The sequence below is a fragment of the Lepidochelys kempii genome, chromosome 10 (assembly GCF_965140285.1).
Source record: "Lepidochelys kempii isolate rLepKem1 chromosome 10, rLepKem1.hap1, whole genome shotgun sequence".
NCBI classification, from domain to species: Eukaryota; Metazoa; Chordata; order Testudines; family Cheloniidae; genus Lepidochelys; species Lepidochelys kempii.
Window position 1 is genome coordinate 45,215,542 of NC_136389.1, and position 15,008 is coordinate 45,230,549.

Sequence of the window (15,008 nt, forward strand, 5' to 3'; positions counted from 1 at the left end):
TGCTGAATCGGCGCGTAATCGATCTATTGGGAAATCGATTTGTCTCTACTAGACATGATAAATCAATCCCCGAATCGATGCCTGTACTCCACCTCGGCAGGAGGGGTAAGCGGAGTCGACCGGGGAGCCGCCGCGGTCAACTCACCTCCATGAGTACGGCCAGGTAAGTCGAACTAAGATACTTGGATTTAGCTGAAGTTGCGTATCTTAGTTTGAAACCCCACCCCAGTGTAGCCCAGGCCTTAGAGAGAAGGTGGGTGAGGTAACATCTTTTATTGGACCAACTTCTGTTGGTGAGAGAGACAAGCTTTCAAGCTACACAGAGCTCTTCTTCAGGTGTGGGAAACACTGGTGTCACAGCCAAAATGCAAAGTGGAACAGATCGTTTAGCAAAGTAGTTAACACATTTCAAGTCACCCTTCAAGGTGAAGTGGCCCATTAACACCCCTCCACAGTCAGAGGGGAAGTAGCTGAAGGGGTTGTGAGTGGGTTATAGACTGTTGTAATAAGCCATAAATCAGTGCGTCTATTCAGTCCATGAATTTTAGTCTCTAGCAAAGTTACAAATCTAAGCTTCCAGGCTCATCTTTTGAAAGCATTGTGCAGGTTTCCTGTGAGGATGAGGACTTACAGGTCAGATATGGACTGATTGCTTTGTGAAAAAAAAGTGTTCACCCACAAGTGACATGGTGTTTTTGTCTTATTTTCCTGTGTGAAAATAGTGAAGTGACTGTCTGGTTTCACCCACGCAATTGCTATTGGAGCATTTCGTGCACTGGATGCGGTACACCATGTGTTCCGATACGCATTTGTAAGCATGGCTGACCTTAGGGGTGGGTGGGTGGGCTGGGCTGCTACCCCAGGGCATCTTATTCAGGGGGCGCTGTGCTGATACCTCCCACCCACCAGACCGGCCAACTGCTAGCGGGGTTTAGAGGAAGCTTGGGCAGCAGCTGGAGAGGGCAGACTGATCGTGCTGCATGAGGGGGAGGGCGGGCAGCTGGGACCAGCCTGGTAACTCCTCCAAAAGGAGGGGTGCCCCTCCGCCCCCACTGCCCTGCTCCACTGTTGTCTACAGATGCTGCTGTTCCTGTCCCCCACTCCCTGCCCATGGAACGGTTTGCTCAGGGTTGTGAAAAATTTCACATCCTGTGAGACACAGGTAGGCTGATCTAATCCCCACTGTAGATGCAGCTAGGTAAACAGAAGAATTCTCCTATACAACCTAGCTACTACCTCTCAAGGGGGTGGATTTACTACAGCCACAGAAAAGCCCCGGTCATCCATAGTGTCTATAACTACAGCAACATAGCTACAGCTGTGCCACTGTAGTACTTATAGTGAAAACATACCCTTACTCTCAAGGCTGCAAGCATGGAGGCAGAGTGCTCACCCAGTGGATAGTAGGACACATACCATGCTGCTCAATAGCAGGCCCAATGGAAGCCAGAAGCAATGGACTAAAGCAGGGGTGGGCAACCTATGGCACGCATGCCCGTTTTTAATGGCATGCTGCTGCCTGCCAGGGTCCCAGCAGGCAGCAGCATGCCATTAAAAATCTGGGCTGGCCCGCTCTTCTCTGCTCCCCGCCCCCTCCCACAGGAGCAGGGGGCAGGGGGCAGAAGCTTTGTCCTGCTGGCTCCCCTGCCTCTTCCCACAGTGTGCTGGGTTCCTGCTCCTTCTCTTCATCCCTCCCTCCCTGCCGGCCCTTGCAAGGGAGGGGGAGGGACGAAGTCAGCATGCTCGCTGCTCCCAGAGGAGGCAGAGAAGCAGGGCATATTCCCTCCAGCCCCCTGGCATGAGCACCCCACGACCCCAGCCCACACCCCCAGCCCTCTGCCCTAACCCCGCCTCACACACACCCAGCCCTCTGCTTGACTCCTTCACACACACCCTCATGACCCCAGCCCTGACTCTGGCACCCCCACACACGCCCAGGGCCCCCACACTCCATGCCCTGACACCCGCACCCCCCTCACATGGCCCCAGCCCCCCACATCCTGACTCTTGCAGCCCCCGCATCCCCATCCCTACCCCCACCCTGAGCACCAAACAGGAGCTCCTGCACCTCCCCCTGCCCCACATTCCCACCTGCACCCCTCCCGCCAAACGGGAACTGCCCAGGTAAGCGCTCCACACCCAAACCTCCTTCCCTAACCCTGAGCCCCCTCCCTCATTCTAACTCCTGGCCAGACCCTGCACCCCAACCCCCAGCCTGCTCCTTCACCCCCAGCCCTGTGCTCAGTGCACTCCCACCCCTCAGCTCAGTGCAGAGAGAGGAAGAGAATGGCCAGAACCAGGGAGAAGGTAGGTACCCACTGTATGTGGGCAGGCCCGGGACCCCAGACCTGCAGCGAGCTGAGCGGGCCAGTCAGCTGGGATCCCGGCTGGCAGGAGCCGGCGGATGGAACCCCTGAGCAGCAGCGGGATGAGCCGCTCAGCCCACTGCCGGCCCGGGTCCCGGCCACAGGCCCCGCTCAGCCTGCTGCCAGCCTAGGAGAACAGAACCCCAGACCAGCAGCGGGCTGAGCGGGCCGGCAATGTAAGATCAACATTTTAATTTAATTTTAAATGAAGCTTCTTAAACATTTTGAAAACCTTGTTCATTTTACAATACAACAATAGTTTAGTTATATAATATATAGACAGAGAGAGAGACCTTCTAAAAAACGTTAAAACGTATTACCGGCACGTGAAACCTTAAACTAAAGTGAATAAATGAAGACTCGGCACACCACGTCTGAAAGGTTGCCGACCTCTGGACTAAAGCAAATCCTTTTGTCTCTCGACTAGGAGGAGGCTCACTACTACAAACTCGGAGGGCAGCAGGGAAGAGTAGTGACTTTAGGCAATGGTAAGTTTAAAGACATGCATGCTTTTCTACACACAAGCTTCACTGCTGCAAACATCTTTAAAAAATTTAATAATTTCTAACAGGTACAAAAATAAATCTTTTCTATGCTCACAGAAAAATCTGTTCATCCAACTTAGTCACCATGTATTAAGAATTCTAGTATCCATAAATGTTACACTGAAACATGGTTTTAGAATCTAATGAATAGCAAAGTTTAACTAAATGACTTGAATTAATAGAAATCACTGCTAAATAATCTGACAAAGGCTTTCTGACAATAGAATGATTAATGTCGACACCCACTAGTATCATTTCTAGAAGAGTGGCTGATGCAGCTGCATCAATTCCCAAACTTTATTCTTACAGTTCAGAACAGAAGGTGAGGTTTAATTAAAATGGTATCCCTGAGTAATTTTCCAAAGCATCTCACTGACTTGTGAGCTTTGGAAAATGTTACCTCTATCTTCTATTTAGGAACTTAGCACCATAGAATTTGAGTACATCTTGAGTGATTAAACCAGGCTCCCGGAAACAAAGTGTGGACAGAAGTTGGAAAGCTCAGTTGTACCCAACCTGTAAGTAATTGTAGGAATATGGCATCAGTGCACAAATTACATTGCCTAAATTGAGATCAGATAATGGAGTCTGTCTTCCTGATGAAAGCTGAAGTTGCCTTTGGGATGAAAACTTAAGTTTGTATTGCAGCCCCCAACTTTGAGAACTGTACAAGGTCCTAACTTATGAGCATTTTAGTCTAATATAAAAATCTGACAAGAACAAGGACTGTATGGGATCATCTCTTGCTGAAGGAGAAGTCTACTTTCCCAGTAGTTGGGTAGCACCTATGAAGCTCAACTGAGGAAATTCTTCAAGCTTGTGATAAAAACTGTTGTGTTAAATCAGTGATACCCCGTTATGAAAGCCAGTACAACATAATTAAACCGATTGGCAATGGATTGGATCAAAGTTTGTATTCCAGTTACAACAATTCCATTGTCATGTCACTTTCTGGAAAAAACTTAGTACCTCACCCTTATTGTAAATCTTGCCTCAAGAATGATTCCTTGGGCTAGCTAAAAGGAAAAGCACTGTTCAATTTTAAAAGGAGGAATGGGAAAGGGAAGGGAAAAGACTAGATTGTAGTGAGGGCAGTCACATGGAGATATGACCAATAGTCAGAACACTAGGATTTTAGTTTTATTTCCTGCCATGCTGCAAATCCTTTAGAAGTGATTTTCCCTCTTTCCTCCCCCCCCCCCCCCCCCCCCCCCCCACTCACCACCCACTCAACAAGGTAACTAGTGAAAAAATTACTCAAGTTTAAGCAGGTCAGCATCTAGAGGATGCTTGACTTTTATCATGACTCAGTACAATTCACTAAACACATTAAGGTAACATTCTTCACTTCAGCAACAGCGTGAGAAGCTTTCAGTCAAAACCCAATCACAACATGGAAACAATCATCTAATAAAGGGACACTGGTTAAAAATAAAGCTCTTAAAGCTCAGCTACCAATGAAACCAACACCTCCAATGCCCTATATATTATTCCCAAAAACACAGGACTCAAAAACTAAAACCACTCCCGCCTCCATGAATAAGGATGGAGGACTAAGTCGCAAATGGGAGCACCTCCATCCTAACGGCAATGTCAGACACTGCTGCCACACCTATCCTGAACTAGACAAAACGTATGCAAGGCAACCAAGTAGTACTATGCGTTCTGTATAGTCAGCAAAGATTTACTGCTGTAATGACAGACATACGTCTACAGTATGATAAATAGCATAGAGTAAACCCTTGTAATGCACACCTACACTGGCACTTCCAAGACAACCTGATGTCCAGAAAACACTGTCCACTGCTTCTCAATTTTTTGGGTGAAATCTGTGAGAACCTGGAAGATAACAATTGTCCTGAGAAGAGCAGAGGATACCCAGCAGTCCTCTGTGATCTACTGACAGAAGAAAGGGAAATAATTATCTCCCCGCCCCACTCTCTTGCTCCCCTAGCATTTAAGCAATCACTAGACTGCCTGATGAGCTCAGTCATCTTCAGCCTGTTACTTTGTGGAATCTCCAGAATCTTATCTTGTACCAAGACTTCGGGGGCGGGGGTGCTGTTGTGACTGTGAAGACCTGAGCAATGCCAGGAAGGAACTGCTGAAAACTTATGTTGTCCTGGAAAGGCATTCTTAACCTGAAAGCCCTAAAGATCTTGATCCAAAACTTCCCCAAAAGCTTGATTCGTTTTTAAAAGGAAAGTTATGAGCATCTGATTAGTCTGAAACTTCTGGCACCATCACTTTAACCAGAAACCCCCTCCTCCATGTCAGATTTAGAAAGAAGGTCCCACTAACCACATCCATAGATGCAACATACAGGCAGTCAGAAACCCAGAGTCTGGAGCCAAAATGTTAATGCTTAGAGAATAAGGCTGTGACTGAACCAGTCTGATCAGCTCATAAGTTCTCCTGACATTTCAGTAGGAAACTTCAGGATGAAGTATGGATCTATAAACAGGAAACTCCCTACATTTCGTAGCATCTCAAGCATTTAGAAAAAAAGAGATGAGTACACTGCTTTAGGTCAGCACAAGCACCTACCTTTTCCCAATATTCTCCAAAGATGTCTAAGTGAAAAGGAAATGACAAGAATATTCTCAATATGAACATACGAACAACTTTTTATGGGTTTCTGGTCTTGGGAGTGCTTCCCAGACAAAATCCATCACCGCATAAAAATCCTTGGAAATGGTGCAAGCCCTCCAAATCTTGCAGCCATAAGGAAAACCCAGTTATGGGTTTTGAAGGACTAAAACCTATCAGAACCCTAGGCTGGAATTGCGGGCGACCTCAAGTAAGCTTTTCAACATGCGTGCAGGTTCTTTTATTGTTTTAATGCTTTTTCTGTAACCCTTTTACCTTGAGAATAAATGTGCTTGCGTAGAAAGAGCTGTGTGATAATTTAACTGTGAGCAATTTGCTGCTTATATCCCTTGGAGAGTCAGCAAAGCACAGGCACTGGCTTTTTAGGCACCTGGTATGCTGGGGATATCACAGTATAAGGCAAGAAGCTGTGCGGCCTTAAAATACCAGGGAGGAGTCAGACACAAATCTCAGCCCAAGAGAAGTGATAGCTGGGAACCAGAAGCCTAAAGTGTAGGCCTTTAGTGGACCAGAGAGGGAACAGAAGTATAGTCACCTTGAAATTTGACATACTCATCTCAGAGTGATCAGCAAAAGGACCAGAAGACTGCACTAGAGCTGTCGCTCCTGGATTCTGGGCTTCCTCCACTGTTTTTTCTATGTCCTCCAGAAAATGCTTACACATAACTGAGGAATGTTAGAGAGAAGAACTAAAAGGAAGCTAATGGATTCTTCTAACTCTTAATGGGTATGACAAGTCAAGACAGAAGCAAAGCAGTTATAGTGAATACCAGTGAGGTCAGCCTGGGATAAAGGGGGTGCAGAATCATTTACAGACACACACACAAATCCAGATTTTTACATCCAATGTCATCTAAGCTGCTACACTCTGTCTAGTGTCTTCCAAGACACTCCTCTCAGCCGTGTCAAAAACAGAGCTGGTTGAAAACACCATTCCCAACTCCCCAGAGAAATTGGATTTATTTTTGCCAAAAAAACCAAAAGAACCAAAATAGTTTTTGCCAAAAACTGAAATATTTTTATTTGGAAATACTACCACAATGCCTCATAGGAGGTGGGGGTAAATGGGACCATGAGGCACTCAAACTAAATCTCCCATGATACACCATGATCTCCTTTTTGGATGGGGAGGCAGTGCATCCTGTGATATATAGTTCAGCCCAGAGGTTCTCAAACTGCGGTACGGGGACCTGCGAGCTCCATTCAGTTGGTCCGCCGATAGTTCCCTCTATGGTGTGTGCCTGGGCGGCCACACGTAAACACACACACACACGAATGAAGGGCCACCCACCTAATTAGTGAAGCTGCACAGGTGTAACTCCACTAATTAGGTGCCTGGAACCTGGAGAAGATGCACATGTAAGGGGAGGTAGTGGTGTTGGTAGGAATAGGGGGTAGGTGAGAGGGGGGCAGTAGGGTGAGAAGGGGGGGGAGGAAGAGAGTTTGGGACATGCAGGGCTGCGGCGGCCAGAGAAAGAGGCAACTTTCCCCAGCTCCAAGGCTGTGGCTGCTGGGGAGAGAGACGGCCCACCCATTGCCCCTGAGTGCCTGAAATGGCAGCAAGGTGTACCCTAAGAGATGATATTGTTAACCCAGGGGTAGGCAAAATATGGCCCGCAGGCGCGATTCAGCCAGCGAGCCGTTTTACATTGGCCCACAAGCTGCATCGCGCGGCTCAGCCCCAGTCCGGCCGGTGTGCCGTGTCAGAGGCCTGGCTGGGGTGCTGGATCCAGGCTCAGTCCCGCTCCAGCACTCCAGCTGGGATGCAGGAGCTGGGGCCGCACCACACGGCACACATGGCCCTGCTCTGGCTCCTATGTGCTACAATGGGAGCTGCGGGGGCAGTGCCTGCAGATGGGGCAGCACGCAGAGCCGCCTGGCCGCGCCTCCACAAAGCTGCATGGACACTTTTCAAAGACACCATAATAGAGGCTCACCTTAAATGTATACCCCAAATTAAAAAAAAACACAGTAAAAGAACTAAAAAAGAGCCACCATGGCTTAACAACCATGTAAAAGAAGCAGTGAGAGATAAAAAGGCATCTTTTAAAAAGTGGAAGTCAAATCCTAGTGAGGTAAATAGAAAGGAGCATAAACACTGCCAAATTAAATGTAAAAATGTAATAAGAAAAGCCAAAAAGGAGTTTGAAGAACAGCTAGCCAAAAACTCAAAAGGTAACAACAAAAATGTTTAAGTACATCAGCAGCAGGAAGCCTGCTAAACAACCAGTGGGGCCCCTGGACGATCGAGATACAAAAAGGAGCCCTTAAAGATGATAAAGTCATCGTGGAGAAACTAAATGAATTCTTTGCTTCAGTCTTCACGGCTGAGGATGTTAGGGAGTTTCCCAAACCTGAGCCGTCTTTTGTAATTGACAAATCTGAGGAATTGTCACAGATTGAAGTGTAACTAGAGGAGGTTTTGGAATTAATTGAGAAACTTAACAGTAACAAGTCACCGGGACCAGATGGCATTCACCCAAGAGTTCTGAAAGAACTCAAATGTGAAATTGCAGAACTATGGTCTGTAACCTGTCATTTAAATCTGCTACTGTACCTAATGACTGGAAGATAGCTAATGTGATGCCAATGTTTAAGAAGGGCTCTAGAGGTGATCCTGACAATTACAGACTGATAAGTCTAACATCAACACCGTGCAAATTAGTTGAAACAATAGTTAAGAATAAAATTGTCAGACACATAGAAGAACATAGATTGTTGCACAAAAGTCAGCATGGTTTCTGTAAAAGGAGATCATGTCTTACTAATCTATTAGAGTTCTTTGAGGGGGGTCAACAAACATGTGGACAAGGGAGATCCAGTGGACATGGTGTACTTAGATTTCCAGAAAGCCTTTGACAAGGTCCCTCACCAAAGGCTCTTACGTAAATTAAGTAGTCATGGCAAGATGGAAGATCCTTTAATGGATTTAGAACTGGTTAAAAGACAGGGAACAAAGGATAAGAATAAATGCTAAATTTCCAGAATGGAGAGGGGTAACTAGTGGTGTTCCCCAAGGGTCAGTCCTAGAACCAATCCTATTCAACTTATTCATAAATGATTTGGAGAAAGGGGTTAACAGTGAGATGGCAAAGTTTGCAGATGATACTAAACTGCTCAAGATAGTTAAGACCAAAGCAGACTGTGAAAAACTTCAACATCTCACAAAACTAAGTGATTGGGCAACAAAATGGCAAATGAAATGTAATGTGGATAAATGTAAAGTAATGCACATTCGAAAAAATAACCAACTATACTTACAATATGATGGGGGCTAATTTAACTACAACTAATCAGGAGAAAGATCTTGGATAGATAGAAAGATCTAGTCATCGTGGATAGCTCTCTGAAGACATCCACGCAGTGTGCAGCGGCAGTCAAAAAAGCAAACGGGATGTTAGGAATCATTTAAAAAGAGATAGAGAATAAGACGGAGAATATCTTATTGCCCTTATATAAATCCATGGTACGCCCACATCTTGAATACTGCGTACAGATGTGGTCCCCTCATCTCAAAAAAGATATACTGGGATTAGAAAAGGTTCTGAAAACGGCAACTAAAATGATTAGGGGTTTGGAACGGGTCCCATATGAGGGGAGATTAAAGAGGCTAGGACTTTTCAGCTTGGAAAAGAGGAGACTAAGGGGGGATATGATAGAGGTATCTAAAATCATGAGTGGTATGGAGAAAGTGAATAAGGAAAAAGTGATTTACTTGTTCCCATAATAAAAGAACTAGGAGCCACCAAATGAAATTAATGGGTAGCAGGTTTAAAACAAATAAAAGGAAGTTCTTCTTCACTCAGTGCACATTCAACCTGTGGAACTCCTTGCCTGAGGAGGTTGTGAAGGCTAGGACTATAACAGGGTTTAAAAGAGAACTGCATAAATTCATGGAGGTTAAGTCCATTAATAGCTATTAGCCAGGATGGGAAAGGAATGGTGTCCCTAGCCTCTGTTTGTCAGAGTGGAGATGGGTGGCAGGAGAGAGATCACTTGATCATTACCTGTTAGGTTCACTCCCTCTGGGGCACCTGGCATTGGCCACTGTCGGTAGACAGGATACTGGGTTGGATGGATCTTTGGTCTGACCCAGTATGGCCATTCTTATGTTCTTATGGTCCTACTTCCCAGCAGGACCTCCCTCACTGGGTCCAAACACTGAAGCTCAAGAGAGTTCAGCTATGGAGTTTCCACGCCGTGAGGTGGAGGGACTCCAGATTGGGGTATTGCAGATGGCTGTGGTCCTGTGTAATGAGGGTCGGGCATACAGGAAGCACCACTGGTCTGTCCACTGAGAGTGTCAACAGCATGGTGAACTAGTGCTGGAGGGGCCACGCTGGCACTATGAGGATCAAGGAAGCCCTGTCCCGGCGAATCTTGAGGAGGACTTTGTGTATGAGAGAGAACGGCAGAAACGTGTACAGCAGGTGACCCAACCATGAAAGGTGAAAGGCATCCGCGATGGAGCCTGGGCTGTGATTCAGGAAGGAGCAGAACCGCTGGAACTTCCTGTTGCTCCACGTTGCGAACAGGTCTGTGTGAGGAGAGCCCCACTTCTGGAAAACCGAGTGCACGATGGCCAGACTGAGGCACCATTTGTGACCATGAAATGAGCGGCTGAGGCTGTCAGCTAGCTCATTTTGCACCCCTGGAAGGTGCGACACCTCTAGGTGAATTGAGTGGGCAATGCAAAAATCCCACAGCTCATGTGCTTCCTGGCACACGCACCACCCTGTTTGTTTATACAGAACATGGCTGCGGTGTTATCCGTCAGCACTAACACACATGCCCTGCAGGTGGACCTGGAACGTTTGGCATGCCAGTCTAACCGCCCTCAACTCCCTTACATTGCTATGCAGAGATAGTTCCGTGTGGGACCAAAGGCCTTGGGTTCTGATATTGCCCAGGTGCACTCCCCATCTGAGCGCTGAGGCATCGGTGACTAAGGATACCATAGGATGGGGTTTGGCAAAGGGTTTGGCCCAAACAACTTGTGGTTGCAGCCACCAGTGGAGGGACTCGAAGGGGTGGGGGGAGAAATATCATGTCCAGCGGGTCCCTGCCCGGCCTGTGCACCTGTGCCAACCATACCTGTAGGGGCCGAAGGTGTAACCAGGCATACTGGACCAGGTATGTGCAGGCTGTCATATGCCCCAATAGTTTCATGCAATTTCTGGCCATGTTGTGAGAAACCAGTGAAGGTTTTCGATAATGTCCGTGAGTGCTTGGAAGCACAGCTCTGGCAGGAATGCTCTGGCTTGTGTGGAGTCCAAGAGAACCCTATGCTATTCTCTGCATCGGGGCCAGTGTAGATTTGGGCATGTTCAATATGAGGCCCAGCCTGTGGAATGTGGTCTGGGCCAGGGACACATGCTCGGAGGCCCGTGCTTGGGACTGGGCCTTGATGAACCAGTCGTCTAGGTACGGGAATACTTGCACCTGATGTTTGTGGAGGACCACAACCATCAGGTGCCACGACCGCCATATGCTTGGTGAATACCCAGGGCGGGGGGGGAGGGGGGGGGGAGGGAGGTGTCACCGAGAACCCGAACGGGAGCATCCTGAACTGATAGTGCTGGCCACTGACTACAAATCTCAGGAATCGTCTGTGGGCCGGGACAATAGGTATATGGAAGTACGCATCTTTCAAGTCAAGGGCAGCGTACCAGACCACCAGATCTGGGGAAGGAATGATGGCAGCCAGAGAGATCATGCAAAACTTCATCTTCCTTATGAATGTGTTGAGATCTCGCAGATCCAGGATAGGCCGGAGCCCACCTTTGGCTGTGGGGATGAGGAAATAGTGGGAGTAGAACCCCTTGCCCCTGAACTCTTGAGGAACCTCCTCTATTGCCCCTGGAGTGAGGAGTGATTGCACCTCCTAGAAGAGGAGTTGCTCGTGAGAAGGGTCCCTGAAGAGGGACGGGGGTGGGAGGGAACAGAATTGGATAGAATATCGCACCCCTACCGTGCGGAGGGCCCAATGATCGGATGAGTTCTGGGACCAAGTACGGTTGAAGCGGGAGAGTCAATTCACAAAAGGGGGGGCCTGGAGAGGACTATGGAGGGCGCCTCCTATTATTTCTGCCCCGTCTCCTTGACGAGTCTCACCTAGGAGGCCCAGAGTAGAAGCAGGATGTGGGCTGAGGCTCAAAAGACTTTCTTTGAGGTGCAGGGGTGTGGATCCCCAAAGACTTCAAAGTCGCCCGAGAGTCCCTAAGGCTGTGCAGGCAACAGTTTGTATTTTGGGCGAACAGGCCAACACAGTCAAAGGGGAGGTCCTGTATTGTGTTCTGGACCTCAGGTGGTATTCTCGAGACCAGGAGCCACGCACTGAGCCTCACTGTGATGGCGGTAGCCATGGTCCGAGCCGCTGAGTCCGTCGCTTCTAACGCGGCCTGGAGGGAGATTCTAGAGACCACCCTGCCCTTCTGAAGGAGCACGCTAAACTCCTTGTGTGAGTCAGCCGGGAGGAACTTTGCCAACAAACTCCAAGTGTTGAAAGCCTAGCAGCTGAGTACCATTTGCTTGTTGGCCACTCGAAGCTGAAGCCCCTCAGTCGAGTAGACCTTCCAGCCAAAAAGGTCCAGCTTCTTAGTGTCCCGTGACTTCGGTGCGGGACCCAGCTGTCCTTGCTGCTCTTTGTGGTTTGCTGCATCGACCGCCAGAGTCCCCAGTTGGGGGTGGGTGAAAAGGTGTTCATACCCTTTCTGCGGCACAAAATATCATCCTTCCACCTCTTTAGCGGTGGGTGGTATAGAGGCTGGAATCTGCCAAAGCACCTTAGAGGTATTATGGATCGTTCTTATGATGGGAAGGCCACCCTAAAAGGACCCTCAGGGGCAAGGATGTCCACCATTGAGTCAGACTCCTCCATCACCTCCTCTACCTGGAGATTGAGATCCTAAGAAGGTCCTGGTGATCCTTGGTGTCCATCGCCAGTCGGGTGGTGGTGGTGCCTCATCTGTAGAGGAGGCAGCGGCCCGTGGGACAGGGTCTTCCTGCCCTTCTGGCTCTCTGGAGGTCAGGTCAGGTACCTCGGAGCCTTCCATGACTGGAGATGGCTCTAGTGCCACTGATGGCGCTGGATCAGGTGCTGCGCCTGAGCATGACAGCCCGGAATCCCTGTCTCTTACTGGGTCCTCAGGGTCCTGGGGGCATGGTGAGCCAGTGATGTTGCTGAAGGGGGCCACGGGGTGAAGATACCACCGATGCCGGCCTGGAGTCCTGAGCCTGAGCCTGGTGGCAGGCCCAAGGGGTCTAAACGGGCCATTGGACTGGGCCCTGCCACTGGGGTGGCCAAGCGACTGTCAGTGCCGATGATTCCACCGGTCTCCGGTGCTGGGACCTGCAGTGGCTGCATCGAGAGACAGAAGACTAGTCATCTGACTCAGACGAGTAGTCTGTGCCCAACCATGGGGGGGGGGAGCCAGACTGTGCCAGGGAGCAGTACCGGGGAGATGGTGAGTGGCACCATGAACATCATAGGCTTGCCACAATGATGAACCAGAGGCGGTGCCACCATCGGTGCAGCAAAAGGTGCCGGAGCCACGTGCGGTGCTGGGCTAGACGCTGCACCCGGTGCTGCCACTGGTGCCACTGACGGTACCTGGGCTTGCAGTGCCGGGCCCTACACCTGCGGGGCCGGGGACTGCACCATAATGGCAATGAGGTCTCGCACTGCCTCGTAGGTGTCTGGCATGGAGGGAAGGTTACGCTTTTCCTCCCAAGTTGGGGACTCCATCAGCACCAGACTTGATGGGCCTCCCTTTGGGGCCGGAGTCAACAGTGTCGGGTCCAGAGGCCCAGACCGTGAGTGTCCCACCGCAGGACGCACCACACTGGAGTCCCCTTACAGCTTGACAGGGGAACAACCCCTGTCCGCCTTCTTTTTCTTATGTGGTACCGGGGACTGCGAACAGTGCCGCCTGGTGGCATTGGCCTTACAGGTTGGGGAGCAGCACTGGTGCTCCTTGGAGGAGTCCTCCTTTGTGCCAGGACATCCCGCACCAAGGCCGGGGTGCTGCACACAGATGCCAGTGCCGCTTCCGGTGCCGCTTGCAGGTGGAGGGCCGACTCCATCAGGAGGAGTTGCAAATGATCGTCCCGTTCTCTCTTAGTCCTGGGTCTGAAGCTCCTGTAAATTGGGCACTTATCTGTCTGATGGGCCTCTCCTAAACACTTGAGACAGGCAGAGTGCGGATCGCCTGTGGGCATAGGTTTCACACCCCTCTCACATGCCTTAAACCCCTGCGACTGAGGCATACCCTGGTGCCTGAGGAAACAACAACAGGGGGAAGCCTCCCAAAGCAAGTCCAACTAATCTACAAACTAATATGTAACAAACAACTGTATACAACTAAGAAAATGGAACCACTAGGTAAGCACTTGCGAATGCAAGAGACTGAGCTGCTCCAACGACTCATTAGCAGTAAGAAGGAACTGAGCAGGCGGCAGGTTGGCAAGGACTTATATACATTGCCATAAAGGCACCACTCCAGGAGTCTTCACAGCCGACCCAACGGGTATTGCTAGGGAAAAAACCTTCCAACGATTGTGCATGCTGCGCGTGCACACCTATTGGAATATACATGAGCAATCACTCGAAGCACAAGAGTTTTCGTTACAAGGTGGAGAGCTATCAGTTGGAAGCAACAGATGAGAGACCTGGGTATATAGGTTGATCACAGGATGACAGCCACAAAAAAGACATACAATCACAGGATTCATCTGGTGAGGAATTTCCAATAGAGATAGGGAAGCGTAGTTACCGTTATACAAGGCACTAGTGAGAACTCATCTGGAATACTGTGTGCAATTCTAGTCTCCCATGTTTAAGAAAGATTAATTTAAACTGGAACTGGTATAGAGAAGGGCTACTAGGCTGATCAGAGGAATGGAGATCCTACCTTACAAGAGGAGACTTAAGGAGCTTGGCTTGTTTAGCCTAATCAAAGGAAAGTTGAGGGGAAAAATGATTGCTATCTATAAATACATCAGAGGGATAAATACCAGCGAGGGAGAGAGTTATTTAAATTAAGGGCCAACATAGGCACAAGAAAAAATGGATATAAACTAGCCAACAAATTTCGGCTTGAAATTAGATGAAGGTTTCTAACCATAAGAGGAGTGAAGTTCTGGAACAGCCTCCCAAGAAGAGCAGTGGGGGAGTTAAAATCCTAATTGATTTCAAGACTGAGTTTGATAAATTTAAGAAGGGGATGGTATGCTGAGACTGCATACAATAGCATGTGGCCCATCTTTGACTGCTAGCAGAAAATATCCCCAAGGGCCAGAGGTTTGGACACTAGATGGGGAGGGTTCTGAGTAATTACAGTGAATTCTTTTCAAGTTCTTTTGTGGTGGGTTTCAGTGACATGCTCAGAGTCTGACTGCCATATCTGGGAAGGTTTCAGAGTACCAGCCGTGTTAGTCTGTGCTTTATGCTCAAATAAATTTGTTAGTCTCTAAGGTGCCACAAGTA

General features: G+C 48.8%; 1 protein-coding gene across 13 annotated transcripts in view; it reads right to left on the bottom strand.

The window, feature by feature from the left end:
• Window positions 1–15,008, bottom strand: part of CSNK1G1 (casein kinase 1 gamma 1) — a 258,375-nt gene that overhangs the window by 178,433 nt on the left and 64,934 nt on the right. The gene's annotated exons all lie outside the window — the stretch shown is intronic.